The following is a 15,398-nucleotide window of genomic DNA, read 5'->3' on the forward strand; positions in this document are numbered from 1 at the left end:
CTGGCCACCCTAAAGAAAAAGGGAGAAAGCAAGTTTCCACCACCTTTAAAAGTGGTGGAGCCCTATGCCCGCTCTGCCCTGCTCAGTGACGGGAAAGTGTGGTCACAGGACAGAATGGCAAAATGCAGTAAAATCTTGAAGTGGGGAGAGGAGACTATTGAAGGAGCAGAGTATGTAGACGATGAAGGCGAAAGTGAACGTAGCGGAAGATGCGACGAGAATGTAGAAGAAGGAGTGCAACAAGTGAAAGACAGAGAAAGAGAAGAAGGTGCAAGAGGAAGAACGAGGAGCGGGTGTAAGGAAGAAAGCAATGAGGACGTGACGGACAGAGAAGGAGAATTGGCAGGAAATTGGTCGGGTGGAAAGGAACCGGAAGAAGAAGGAAGCATTGGAGTGGTGAGAACCAGAGTGGGAAGGAGTGTAAAGGTACCAGAGAAGTTCAAGGACTATGCCATGAACTGGAAGTAAGGATTGCACTGTAAATTGTTTGTTATTGCATAAAGGGGGGAGATATGTAGTAGCGGTCCAGTGTTCCGTCCCCGGAACAGGAAGTGCGGGGACGGGAAGCGGAAGGCGGCGATCTTGTTGATCGGCGCCGACCGCTGGGGTAAAGACGCAGCTCCCGGCGCTCGGGCAAAATAAAGAATTTAATTAAGTACCTGGCGTCAGTGTGGTGCATTAAAGGAACTCCACATGACGTCACATCCTGCTGCCGGTTGTGGTAGGCTGGCTAGATATATTTGCGGAATCACGGCAAATCATGGCACTCGCAGCAGAGCTGCCTGCTTACACCGTCCCGCCGCGTGATGCTCAGTTATCAGAAGAGGGGCTGCAAATAAAATCAGGCCCCCCTCCCCCCCCTACACGCCAAGGAAAATTAATTTGCCGAGAGATCGTCCTCCCCACAGAGAGGCAAGCCAGGCCGGTAAGCTTTTTTTTCAAGTGCTAACATGGGCTGCAGCTTGTGCGCACCGTAAACATGGGCATCTGCAATGTCCTTAAAAAGTTCCTAGCAGAGCATTACTTATGGAAAGAGTGATCAGCGGTCCACTGCTGGACTCAGGTTTGTTCCCCTCGCTCACTGCTGAATATATCGTGTTAAGTGGCGTGCTTTCATGAATTGAGTTGGAATGAAATGCGATCGGGAGCCTGAACATTTACAGACATTTTATTTCATCAATACTGAAAGCTCTGGGGGACGGGATTCCCTCTATTTACTGGCAGCCAGGTGCTTTTCGAACAGATTAAAGGTACTGAGGCTGCTGGCGTCGCATGTATGGAAATACAACTGCGTATTAATTTCAAGTAACTGTGTGCTTAGGGTTAATTATAAAGCGCTCTGATGCCCCATAGAGACTTCTTCGCACTATAGAGAATGGCAAAGTAAAATAAACTTCTACTTGGAGACTGAACCTCAGAATGCTAAACTTAAGTACCATGAGGCCTGCTTCACTAGATAGCCAGACTAGGCCTGCTTGAGCAGCAAAAGCCTTAAACTAGAGCTAACAGTCAGGGACAGGGTCTTGTGCACAAAGAGTCTGAGCCATGGGGCTGGATGACAAATCTGAGACGTGCTGCACAGAGTTTCAGCCCTGGGCAAACTACATGCAGTCTGAAACCTGCTGCACACAGACATCCACCTGCATGTAGTCAGAGTCTGAGAGATGCGGCCTCAGGCATGCTCTCTAAGGTCTGCTGCGCCCAGTTATACTGTACCGTACACACAGACACAAGACTCCACCTGCACCCATACATCATAGCACACAGTTCATTGTGCACACAGATGCAAGCCTCCTGCATGCACAGAGCAACATGCACTGCTACACTGTGAACACAAACGCAAGCCTCTTGCACCCATACAGCATAGCACACAGTTCACTGTGCCCACAGACGCTAGCCTACCGCATGCACATAGCACGTGCACAGCTACACTGTACACACAGACGCAAGCTTCCTGCACCAATACAGCATAGCGCACAGCTACAGTGTGCACACAGATGCTAGCCTACTGCATCCATACAGCATAGTGCACAGCTACACTGGGCACACAGTTGCAAGCCTCCTGCATGCAAACAGCATCACACAGCTGCTCACTCTGTGGTGCCCACTGCTACACACAGAATGAACCTGCAGTCTATTATACATAGAAAGTAAGACCTGCAGCCAAAAGGGGTAGCGCAATAATTGCTGGACAGTTTGAGATCTTCTGCACACGGGGCCGAGACCTGATGTGTGCAGTGCTCCGAGCCATACAGAGATCGAGGGCACACCAAACTCAGCAGTCACTAGTCTGTCTGCAAAGTGGTGCCAATCATTTAATTTACTTTTATAGGAGCGCATGGGTTCTGATATTTGTTTCCCTTGCCTTCATTGCTTGATTTTGCTCGAGAGAAAGTGTCACTCAGAGTTGTTGAATGTCACTCATAATTACAGTGAAATTATGAAAATGTCACACATGGCAATCTGAAACCTTGGCAGCTATACAGATGTCTCCGCATCTGAGCATCTTCAGGGTGGGGCATAGGGTGGGGCTGGTGACCAATGCCATACAGTCATGCGCATTGAGCAGCAGCGCAATTAAAGGTGTGCGTGACGAGTGAAGTGAGGCATCCCAGGACCCAGCCAGACTACTGAGAAAGACTGTCACCGGGCGGCGCCCCTAGCCATAACTTAATTATTACTAGCCCCTGCCTGGCTAGCCTTGCCTTTGCCCTCCTCTTCTGCTGCCCGCTCGCACCTGCCACTGAGGCTGCAGGCCAGGCCTCAGGTGAGTCTGTCCGAGCCAAGGCAGGAGTGGTCCGTGGTGGCGAGGAGTCTCAGTGGGTGGGTGAGGTGGGAATGAAGCCATCCGCAGCTTCTTCCTCCCGAGCCCCTGGACGCATATTCTTTCTACCCCTTTAAATCTCCATCTCCTTAAACCCTTTATCACTGTAGCCCAACTCGCTTTAAAATACATTTCACCCCCTTAAGTCCTCAATTCCCTCGGTAGTGTCTGCAGCCAGCCTCACCCCCACCTCATACAATGATGGCATTAGATCAGGGTGTAGCACACCCTCGCCACATGCCTAGGAACTAGATACTTTGGTGGTGAATGAGGAGGGTGTGGGTAAAAGTCCAGAGCAAGGGTGTGTGTGCAGCGCGAGTCTTCCCTTGTACAGTACCTCCGTACAACGAAACTAGGACTTGGAGTTTCAGCCATCCAGGAACTTAAGAACCCTGCCCCTACACCTGTGTCTCCCTCCTTCTCCCCCACTATGGATTCCAAAGCAAAGTGCTAAATACTCATGTATAAAGGGAGGTGCAGGGCGCTCCCACAGGGACAAACACATTGGGGCGATCACCCAGAGCTTCGGATATGGTTGGGGGTCACACATTCAGTCACATAGAGACACAGATGGTCCCACAAAACCCTAAAAGGTCTTCCAAACACCCTGCCTTCAGATTAGTTGGATCAGCTCTAACCAGTGTGGCTCACTGGTTAGAGGCGGCAGACCCGAGAGCAGAGGACGGCCCGGGACCAGGGTTCGATTCCCGGCGCGGCAGGTTTCTGGACCAGGGTCAGCGGACTCGATAATTCTCTCGCCTCGGTGCCCACTCTGATCAGCGTTCACACTCGGCAACTCTGGGCATTAGCTTGCCTCATCTTCACTAACGGCCCCACCAGACCGCCGGGGATGCCTGGTCTCACCCTGGAGATACCCATTAAGGGACCATCTCTCAGGAAAGCCAGGAAGGGTTTCGCAGCGGTCGAAGCGCCTTGGGACCCTACGGGTAAGTAGTGCGCTATATAAATGCCTATACATACATTTACATACAACCTGACCTCCCTGGTGGTTCCTCTCATCAGGTATCTAGGCCACTCCGTATGCGAGTCCCTGTGGGGTCCTTACCATTAGGGAGGCTGCCAGCGAGGAGAACAGGGAATCCTCAGATTGCCGGCAAGTGCAAGCATGTGTATCATGATGAAGGAAGCTCTGCCTTCTTCTAGGGAATGTCTACCTGTTATGCCTACTTCTAGGATACCAGTGCTGGTGCTCCTGCGGCTTATTGCAATCGCCCCGGAGAAGGGCACAGCGTTGACCCAGTGCTTTGCCCACTATCAGGTTTGGAGCCGTGCTTAATTTGCAGAAAAATAAGTGCCAGGGCTCTCTTCAGGAGGACACTACACCTTGCACCACACATTGCCCCTGCCAGCGCTGCACAAGTACTAACATTCACACTCTTTCAAGTGTGACAGTTCGGACTGTTTCAGGCCTCAATACTATAAGAATTTCTTGGGTGGCAGGAAATATTCGATTTTAATGTATATTGAGTTAATAATTAACTGTTGTTGGGGTCATCTCTAAATTAGCCAGACAGCGCCACCATGTGGTAGACTGTCACAGGGCCCAGTGCTGACAATAAAGTGCTGGTGCCGAGCACTGGAAACCACTGGCTCAAATTAAGCACTGGTTTGGAGGCTCTAATGGTGACCTACGTGTCACACCCATGTAAAGTGTGCATCTCGGGGTTCTTGGAGTGGTCTGACCTGCCCATGTCTGGAATGGAGTAGGGCTCCAAACCGCCTCAAGAGATCTGTTACTGGCCTAGAGTCCTCCTTTCCAATTCTTGAAGTCTTCATGTCCTTCCCTATCCTGGGGTGACCTTCCACACAAGGCCTGCAGCCCTAGGTGTTCAGATCTCTCCCTCCTGCTTAGCCTTCCTGCCTCTCACTGCTCACCCAGGAAATACCACCCAGGCACTGTTCAGAGGCACGCATCAATGTGCCTGGCCGTCCACTCTCTCAGCCTGGGCACAGTTATCCCACCTCCATTAGGCCGTTGATAAAGAAATTCTACATGCACAGCAATTGAAATCTTAAAGGGATTATTAACAAAAAAAATCTAACAGTCTATGAACCACAGATTCATTCAGCCAGAGAATTTGCTCAAAATGTGTGTTGGAGCAAGCTCTGCAGCAGTTTAGAGAAAGGACACACAGGTCTGAAATAAAGGCATTAATGCAAAGGAGCATGCACGTGTCTGAAGACACAGATCATGAGAAAGGAAGAACATTATCTTTAGAATGATACGAGTATGTAAGCATTTCCGCTGAGCAAAGTAATCAACACTTTTTTGTCTCGGGAGCCGAGATGTCAGGAGGAGGCTTGAAACACAAGAGATGGGCATTTCCTTCAGACATGTTAGTTTGAGCTGAAAAATGGCTGAAAGGAGATACAGTTATGCTAATCAATATCATACACCACCTCTCTCCTGTTTACCAGCCCAGCATCATCGTCTTTGATGTAGAACATTCTGATGACAAAGTTATAGCTGGAGCTACACAACTATAGGGGCAGCAATTACATGTTATGGTATGTTATTTATGTTTACATAATGCATTCAATGGAAAATATAGCCCACGGCCCAAATGCCATGTCTGTGCTTAGTTAGATGTAAGCAAAATGTTCTATTTGATGTGTTGTGTTGGAAGTTTGTGTGTGTTCCATGCTATTGAAAAGTGCTCTTCGGGGCCACATTGCAGCCAGCTGCATAGTATATCTGCTCTGTGTGGGGTGTATGCACGGTCTCTTCAGAGCATTCTGTTCAATGCTTGAGTGTGTTTAAAACTGCTTACAATGCTCTTGGGAGCTGAGTGCCATCCATCTATATGGTTTTTCTGAGCTATGCACTATATAAGCTCTACCCAGTGAGCGCTATTGCATGTCTGTGTGTGATGTACATTATTGAAAAGTGTTGTTGGGTGCTACAGTGCACCACAACAGTCAGCTGTATGCTCTATCTGAGGTGCACAGTCAACATACCTTTGTAAACTGGTTACAGAGGCTTCGTTTTTTTCTTGTTCCAGTACCCCTTGGGTCCCCACTCTGCCTATTCCTTGCATTTGAAATTTACATTTACTACTGTAGTGTGAGAAAGCATTTCATGAAAAGGAATATAAAGTAGGGTTGCCAAAAGAAAAATGCCAGCTATGTGTTTAAAAAGCCTGGAAAGACCTCGTCTTGGCACTAAATAGGGTTATAAATAAAAAAGTATGTATTCATTTATAATGTGACTTTTCTGTCTTTGTTCCCTTTAATTATCAGTCATGGATCTCATCATTCAGGCAGCCCTAGAACATAATTGAAGTGCATTCTATTTATATTTGCTGTTCGAAGTATGCACAGATTAGTGCTGAAAATACGGCTTTAGGTGACTGCTTATTTTTGTCGGTGGGTCAAAGTGGTAGGCGGTGGGTCGGGCCGCTGGGGGGGGCCCTTCATTGTGCTTTGCAGGGGGGCCCCCTCAGGTTTCGTTACGCCACTGATATAATGGCCCATTTTTCTGAAGAAAGAAATGATTTAGCCGAGAAAAAGTAAAAGAGGATATGCACTATGCCAGAGATAAAAGTCCTCCCTGGTCAAAGGTGGTACACTATATCAGACCATAGATACGTATTACCAATCAGTCGACTAAAATCCATTATTTATTTTCTGCTAAAAATACCCATATCAATTTCAGATCAGCCTTGTGTACCCATTATCTCAAGTGTTGATTCTTTGTTTCAAGCAATCAGTATACACATGGATACATTTCTGCAACCATTGCTATGTGCCATTTCTACCTATGTATAATGCTTGAGAGACATGATGGATTTTCTTGATAAACTACGAAAATTGGTTATAGAAAAAGCATTGTTATGTTCACTAGTGTCAGGATTAGGAAACAAAGAGGATTAAATCCTCAAAATGTCAGTCTGCAGACACATGGGCAATTCTGAATCCGGGACCAAACTAAAATAACTAGAACTACAAATCACAAGAATATCTGCACAGGCGAAATTGAGAGGGTTTACGTTTGCCTAGAAGAACTATTGGATAGGTTGGTGGAAACTTGGAAGGAGAACTAGACCACTAACCTCCAAAATGTATTCACTTCAAGGTTAGATCCACAACTTCTGTGGCTTGTTATGAAGTGAGATTCATAAGCACTGGGTTAGCATGCAGCAGCTGTTAGACACCATTTTGGATATTTGTGTGGCTTCCCTTATCCGGAGTTAGTTACCTGCACCCTTCTTCTTTTGCCTTTATGTGGTTCTCTCGTGTAGTGGGCTTAGGCAGGACTGTTACCTTGACTGCTTTATACTCTAACAACTTACTGTTACAGGTTGCGTGGAGTCCTATGGTTTGGCGCCTATATCCAAGTCACTATTGAGCTTATGATAGCTCCACCCACCACAGAATTTGGTAAGAATCTTTCCTTTGTGTAGCTGTATTGCTTGCATTGATTTGTCTTCATTGATGAGATAGTTATGCTTTTGATTGTGTGCTCAATGTCAAGTCTCCCCGATCCTTCTGGCCTTGTCATTCTCTTCCTCAAGATCCGAAGCAGGCAAGACCCAGTTGTTTATCTCTCTACTTCCCTCCCCTCACCCTTTCGCTCTCTGCTTGCTCCTCTTGTCTACGTATTCTCATTCTGATCGACAGAAAGGGAGGCGTGGAGTTCTCATTTGAGCCACAACCCTTCTTGCCAAGCTGGACAACTAGATGACTTCTGCTTAAGGTCTTGATGCATAATATTTAGCAGTAAGATTTTTTTTAATGGAGGGAGAATTTCTCATATGCAAATAACATCGATCACTATGGGTTCTGACGTTGATCCAGCATATACTAATTTATTCATGCACCATTTTGAAGTTCTATAAGTATTGCCGAACAATGAATGAAAGGAAAAGCTAGTACTTTTTTTTAACAATATATAGATATCTTCCTGATATACAATGTACTTGTCTGTCTCTTGAACGAACCTTCATGGCATTAAGGGGCCGATTATGATGGCGGACGGACCTGAGTCCGTCTGCCACCATAGAGTAGGAGGGACCGTCCGCAGGGGCTGCGGCGGTCCCTCCGTGCAGATTAGGATGTGACCGCCAGGGTGGTGGTCACATCCTCAATCTTTAACATTGAGGCGGGTGCAGCTTCAAGCTGCACCCGCCGCAATGTTAAAAATGCAGGCACGGCATTTGCGTGCACAAAGCAGCAGGCACCGCGCGGTGCCTGCAGCTTTGTCCACGCAAATGCAGGGGGGTACCATAGGTACCCCCCATGTGCATCCCCCACGCCCCCTTCACCAAGGGGGCCCACAACGGGCCCCCGAAGTCAATGTCCATATGCTTTTCCGCGGCGGAAAAGCCGCCGTGGAAAAGCATATGAATTCCGCCATCCTAATATGGCTGGCGGTGTCTGATAGACACCGCCAGCCATGTTAATGCTTTTCCGCCGCGGTCGGAAGGCGACCACGGCGGAAAAGCGGCGGACAGATTCAAAGACCCACCAGCCATCCTAATTTGGCGGTGGGTCTTGCCAGCATCCGCGGCGGTTTTCCCGCATCCTCCGGGCCGGCGGTGGCTTCCGCCGGCCCGGAGGATGCGGGAAATCCACCATCCTAATGACCCCCTAAATTCGGTTTACCAAAGAATTACATTTACTTCGATTGCCAGGGAAGAAAATGCGGGTTATTTCAATGTGAAAGTAATTTTAGTCAGGGGGAAGATTATTATACATTTACACTAAAGATATTGATAGCAGCACTACAGCTGTCATTCTAAACCTTAGTGCGATCATCTGCTTTTTACCCAGGTATTAAGGATTACAATGATTTCTTCTCGACCTAATTATTATGAACAAACTAAATGGAAATAGTCAAAGGGATTTTGTAGGGATGACACTCATAAGAGAGTTTTGTCGAGTTTTATAAAGCGTGAACTCGAGCTGAAGGTATCAGAGCTCTTTACAAGAGCACCAGTTACATTACAGACGGATACATTAATTTTGGGACATTAAGGGATTTGCTCAGCGGGGGCGTGGCTTGGCGCCGTGGGCAATGGCAGCGCCTGAGTGAGGCTCCGGCTGGACACCGGGAGAACTTCCTTTCTACATTCACAGTACCTGTCCTCTGGTCCTGAATCCCCGTCGGAACACTTCCGCCATGTAGTGGCACCTTCGTGGACCTTTTTCCGAAGTCGGAGGCTGAGGTATTTGCGAGTCCGCCTTCAGGGACGCTCCGGTATTAGTGGCCGCCATTACGTGGCTCCAGTCACGGAGCAGTCCCCTGGTGAGGGCGAATGTGATTTTACCCAGTGTGAGCGCTCTCCTCAATATGCCTGCAGTCCGCCTCTGACTCCCTCTTCAAGACCGCGCTGCATGTCTCGCCTGCTCTGCGACGTCCGACGGCAGTAAAGATTCTCCTCACACAGAGTGACCGCCATCTTGCGCGCTACGGAGTCCTTCAGCATGGAAAGCGGAATGTCTGTCAAGCTTTCATTTTCCATCAAGGTTTGACTTTTCCTGCACTTTTTACTATCTGGATACTTTTTAAAACGTCTTTGGTATTCCTTTTTCATTTTAATACCAGCAGGGACAGCAGTTTGATTAATGTTCCCATCAGTCCTTATGTTTACATGGGATGTCCTTCAATGCTGCAGATGTATCCTTCCTGCCTTCTTCTAATTTCTAATTTCGGTGGCGCACTGGGAATGTGTCCTATTTACAAGCTTTGCGGTTTTGAATCTCTCTCCATTTCTGATGAGCTCTATTTGTATTTCAGCCTCTCATGAACTTTAAAGCACAATTTCATTTTCTTCTGTGAAATAACTGGATGCACGCTCCCACCTTCATGCACTGCGCGCTCTATGTGTGCATGTATATCCTCATTGACTTTTCTCAATATGCCTGAGTGGGTTATCTTTATATGAGCTCTTTCTTTGTTTTCTTTAGCAGCGCACCTTCTTCATTAAGGTTGTGACTAGTGCTTCTGCTTGCTACCATCCAGTGTTTGTCACTCTTCGTCCCAGGCTCCTTTGCATGGGAAAACACCAACACATGTCTCGCTTTTCATCTAAACCACCTACAAAGGTGGCTTTTGTCAAGAACTCTAAAGTTTTTTCAGCTTTGTCCCAAATGGAAGACTCCCTTCCACCTTCTGACTCGGAGGCACTCCTGGAAACGCCGTCTCCTACCTCTTCAGGAAAAGTAACGGCCAAACGACTCAAAAAGCATCCTCCGTCTCCACCTAAATCATCGTCACCTGTTTCCATGGAACTATTATTGGAGGAAATTCGTTCTTTTCGTCCTTTCCTTGAAGAAATTGGAACTTTACGCCCTTTCATGGAGGAAACTAATACCAAACTCCAAGTTTTAACGGACAATTGGTCTCAAATTGAAACGAGAGTTTCTACGGTGGAGCAATCTGTTGCATCTTTTCAAGAATCTCAAACTAAAGTCACACACTTGTCTTCACAGGTAGGGGCTCTTCAGAAGCAGGTGGAGGAGTTGGAAAATAGAGGCAGGCGTAATAATCTTCGCATTTACGGCCTGGCGGAAAATCTTGAAGGGTCCGATCCGCTTGCCTTTTTCAAGTCCTTCCTTCCCAAACTGCTCCATTTACCACAGGATACCTCTCTCAACATTCAACGGGCGCATCGTCTAGGCCGTTTGCCTACATCCCTCTCCATGTCACAAAGGCCACGAGGTGTCATCCTTTATTTCCTGGAATACACTGACCTCCTGAAAGTTCTAGCAGCTGCCAAGGCTCTTCCCAAATTGTCTTGGCTGGACTCTCCATTGTTCTTCGCCCAGGACTACGCCAAAGCAACTGCTAACCGTAGGAAAGCTTTCCTCAGCATGAGAGAGGCCCTCCGTGCCATGGGCGCCCGCTATGGCCTGTACCATCCATGTCTGTTTAAGGTCACTTACAATAACAAGACCACCACCTATGAGGATCCTGTGAGACTGCAGAGTTTCATTAATGCGCATCGTACTTCTACCATGGATACCTCTGGTCCTTCGTCCTTCTCTCCTGGCTGACTTTTTGCACTACGAGTCTGTCTCAAGATTCCAGTTTTCATGTTGATGCGCTGTTGTTCGCTTCATGTTTTTGGCTGACTGTCTGGTTATGTTAGCGAAGTTCTTGTTCTCCTCATATGTTCAATTAACGTGTTTTTTTTTTTTTTCTCCACTTTTTGAAACTTTTTGATTACTTGTTCATTCTATTCCCTTTTTCTAATGTAATGTGTTTTTTATCATTTCGCTCCCTTCTCCTCATTTTTTGCTACTGTTCCTTGTATTATTGTCTCAGTCATACCCCGTCTTTCTTCCCGCAGGAACCCCTCAACGCATGATGTCATCTCCCTGGTTCCTTGCCCGGATGCCCTCGACTGTGTTGCCTCTCCCATCTGGCTCCTTCCCCCCTCAACCTCTTCTCGTACCTCCCCTTCGTAGGTATGTTATTTGCATGTTTTTTGTACCTTCCTTGTTTTTTGTTTCTCTTTATTTTCCCTTCCTTTATCACTACTTTCATGTTTTGCTTTGCAATGAGGATTTTTTTCTCCTCAGGTTCTCTTACACCTTTCCTTCCTCTCTTTCCTCTTCTCTTCTTGCTCCTGTCTTCTTTCTTCTGTACTCCTCTTCTGCTCCTTACTCATTACTCGCTACTCTCTGATCTCTCTCCTCTTTCTAATCTTTTTCTTCATGTATTTCTTTCCCATCTTCCACAGTTCCCTGTCTTCTTTTTTCGTCTTTTTTTCCTCGTTCTTTCCTTTATTTATACCTTCTTTTCTTCTATTCCTCATTACTTCTTTGCATTGTTGATTAAGGAATTTATGGCTTTCATGTACATACTATGTCTCTAAATTTGGTTTCATGGAATGTCAAGGGTATTAATTCCCCAATTAAACGTCAACGCATTTTATCTCACTTAGCTAAATTGAATGTTGACATTGCGTTTCTTCAAGAAACCCACCTTTCTGACCTAGAATCTGACAAACTCAAAAGAGGTTGGGTGGGTGACGTCTTTTTCTCACAGGGTGATGGGAAACGTAATGGTGTTGCCATTTTATGTCGTAGGTCACTTCCTCTAACGGTTCTCTCTCAAGAATCGGATACTAATGGCAGATGGATTCATGTCAGACTATCCCTAAGAGGTGTTCCAATCTCTCTCCTTAATGTTTATGGCCCCACGGCCGGTGAACCCCTTTTTTGGGCTGATCTCTCTCCCCGCATCACCCAATTTATGGATGATAACTTCATCCTTGCGGGAGATTGTAATCACCCCTTTGATCCTTTCCTGGACAGGAAGTCCGATGCCAATTATATTCCTACGAAATCGCACAAATTGTTCACCCAAACTATTTCGCAACATAAGCTTGTGGACTCCTGGCGTTTATGTAATCCAACTTTACGAGAATTCACTTTTTACTCCCCTCACCATCGGTCCCAATCACGGCTTGATTACATTTTTGTTTCCCACGCACTTACTCAAACTCTTCATGCTGCAGAAATTGGCCCGATTTTACTTTCTGACCATGCCCCTGTACTGGTCAATCTCGAAATTTTACCCAAAACAGATGGTCCTAAACGGTGGCGTTTCAACAATGCCCTTCTTTTGGATCCCAACTTTTCTGCTTCTTTTTCTGCCTTTTTTGATGAGTTTTTCCTCTTTAATGATATCCCACCTATTTCGAAACACACCCTGTGGGATACCTTTAAAGCAGCTGCTCGTGATTTTATTATTACTTTTGTTGCTAAAAAACGTAAATCTGCACGCCAATTTACCAAAACCCTCCTTCATGACATTAAAAGATTGGAACACGCCTACTTCACTTCCCATTCCCCAGATAGTCTGACATCTCTGGTTGCTGCCAAACTTAAATTTAATGAACAGTCAACTGAAGATGCCTCTTTGTACTTGCTTAAATCTAGTGCCAAGTTTTATGGTGGTAGGAACAAGGCCGGGAAGATTCTTGCAAATTACTTAAAAATCAAACAAAATAAAGTCACTATTGAATCAATTTATGATGACACTGCCCAGTTACACCATAAAGATGCTGACATTCTTGCTACCTTCTCACATTTTTACAAGTCCTTATACACCTCAGATACACCCACTTCTCCTCAGTCTCTTACTCACTTTTTCTCTACCATTCAGACCCCCCCCTCCTTCCCTCTTGACTTGTCCTCCTTAGAATCTGATGCCTCGCAGCCAGAATTGGTTGCTGCTCTTCATCGTTTGAAACTGAACAAAGCCCCCGGCCCTGACGGTTTCACCGTTGAGTTTTATCTCCACTTTTCGAAGCTTCTTATTCCAAAACTCCACTCACTTATCTCCTCTTTTACTGATTTAGGCACTTCTTCTGGTACTTTTTCGGACGCCCATATTTGTCTAATCCCTAAACCTGGCAAAGATGCCCAATATTGTAAAAATTACAGACCTATTTCACTAGTCAATATAGATTACAAAATCTTCGCTAAAATGTTGGCAATGAGACTGGATCATCTGCTCCCCGACCTGCTTGGAGATGAACAATCAGGCTTTGTTAAAGGCCGCTATATTACAGATAACACGAGGCTTCTATTTAACATCTTAACGAAATCTTCTCATCTCCAAATTCCCCTTGCAGCCATAGCTTTAGATGCTGAAAAGGCATTCGACAGAGTCGAATGGTCGTACCTTTTTCACACTCTTAATTGGTTTGGATTTGGTCCTAAATTTATCTCCCTAATCTCCTTGTTATACTCTCATCCTCGAGCTGCAGTTTTCGCTAATGGCCATATTTCTCCTTATTTTGATCTCGGTAGAGGTGTCCGTCAAGGTTGTCCCCTCTCACCCTTCCTTTTCAACCTGGCCCTCGAACCTTTTTTATCCAAACTCCGTCAAAACCCTAACATTACTGGTTTTAGTACTACAGAGCTTTCCGTCAAACTAGCTGCTTACGCGGACGACATTTTATTATTTATCTCGAATCCTACTGTTTCCATCCCTGCCTTTCTAGCGGAAGTACAACATTTTTCCTCAGTTTCTGGCTATAAACTTAATAACGATAAATGCGAAATTTTACCTTTAACGAAGTTTACTTTTAAAACTGATTTCACTGCCTCAAACTTCACCTGGAGTCCTTCCAATATTAAATACCTCGGCTTACATATTACCCCCTCAATTCGTGACACTGTTTCCCTTTGTTTAACCAAGTGCATCCAGAAAATATCCGATCTCACAGCTAGGTGGCATCCTCTTTATTTATCCTGGTGGGGCCGCCTTGATACAATCAAGATGATGATCTCCCCTATTATTCTTTACACTTTATCCAACATTCCTGTCCCCATTCCAGCTAAATTCCTCACAAAAATAAATTCAGTTTTATCTTCTTTTCTTTGGCATAAAAGCAAACCTAGAATGTCTTTAGCTAGACTCTGTCGTCCTCCCTCCGAGGGTGGGGTCAACTTTCCAAATTTCTCCGCTTATCATAAGGCCTTTTTGCTTCGTCAGTCTTCCTTCTGGTTACAAGACCCTGAGTCTCCATGCCCTCTATGGACAAAGGTAGAGCGCCTTTTTCTTTCACCTTTTTCTTTTGCTGAATGCATCTCCTTTTCTCGTAAGCCTGCCTCACTTCTTACCCCTATTCATAAGTTCACCCTCAAACTCCTCCATTCCTCTCACCCTTCGGCTCCTGCTTGCATTGCTGACTTTCTCTCCTCTACTATATGGCATAATAAGTACCTTCTGATCCGGGGCAAACCCATTCTATGGAAGTCTTGGAGATCCAAAGGACTGCTGTGGGTTTCCCAATTGTTTTCACGTTCCGCCTTCTTACCCTTTTCCATTCTTCGTCTCACCTTTCACCTACCCCTCACTTATCTTCCCCAATATCTTCTCCTCAAGGCGTCAGTCATGGCCGTGTATGTTACACTTCCTGCCACTCCTCCTCCTTCATCTAATCCAGACCCTATTGCTCACCTTCATTCTACTCTACTCACCCTTCCAAAAGCTTCTGTTCTTTACAAACAGCTTCATGTACACGCTATTCCCAGACTTAAGAGCAAAGTTGAGGAGCAGTGGGAGACTGATCTTTCCCTCTCCTGGCCGACCCCTCTTTGGGATAGGATCTGGTTAAAGATTCGTAAATCCTCCAGGGCTGCTTCCTTAACGCAATCTCTATTCTTTATTTATAACCGTCTATTACACACTCCTTACACCCTTCACCAACGTTTCCCTAACACACCCGACACTTGTTGGTCATGTACTTCCCCACATGCTACCTTGTTTCACATGTTGTTCCTTTGCAAGGATGTTCATACCTTTTGGTCACAAGTTTGGGCACAAATTAATGTCATTTTTTCTACTACTATTCCATTTTCACATGCTCATGTTTTCCTGGGTAGCCTGTCTTCTTGTTGGGACTGTCATGACCTTAATGTTCGAATTGTTGATTTATTATTAGCGGTTGCCTTTCAACAGATCACGATCAATTGGAAGTCTGCATCTAGTATTACTTTTAAAGCTTGGTGGTTTAATGTACTTCACAACCACAGACTCGATACTGCTTTTGTTTTTCCTCCACAGCTGGCCACTAAACGTGCTGACTTA

General features: G+C 45.9%; 1 protein-coding gene across 1 annotated transcript in view; it reads right to left on the bottom strand.

Moving 5' to 3' along the window:
* LOC144828174 (uncharacterized) overlaps positions 1–15,398 on the bottom strand; it is a 418,953-nt gene that overhangs the window by 36,558 nt on the left and 366,997 nt on the right. The gene's annotated exons all lie outside the window — the stretch shown is intronic.

The sequence above is a fragment of the Lissotriton helveticus genome, chromosome 4_1, assembly GCF_964261635.1.
Source record: "Lissotriton helveticus chromosome 4_1, aLisHel1.1, whole genome shotgun sequence".
NCBI lineage: Eukaryota > Metazoa > Chordata > Amphibia > Caudata > Salamandridae > Lissotriton > Lissotriton helveticus.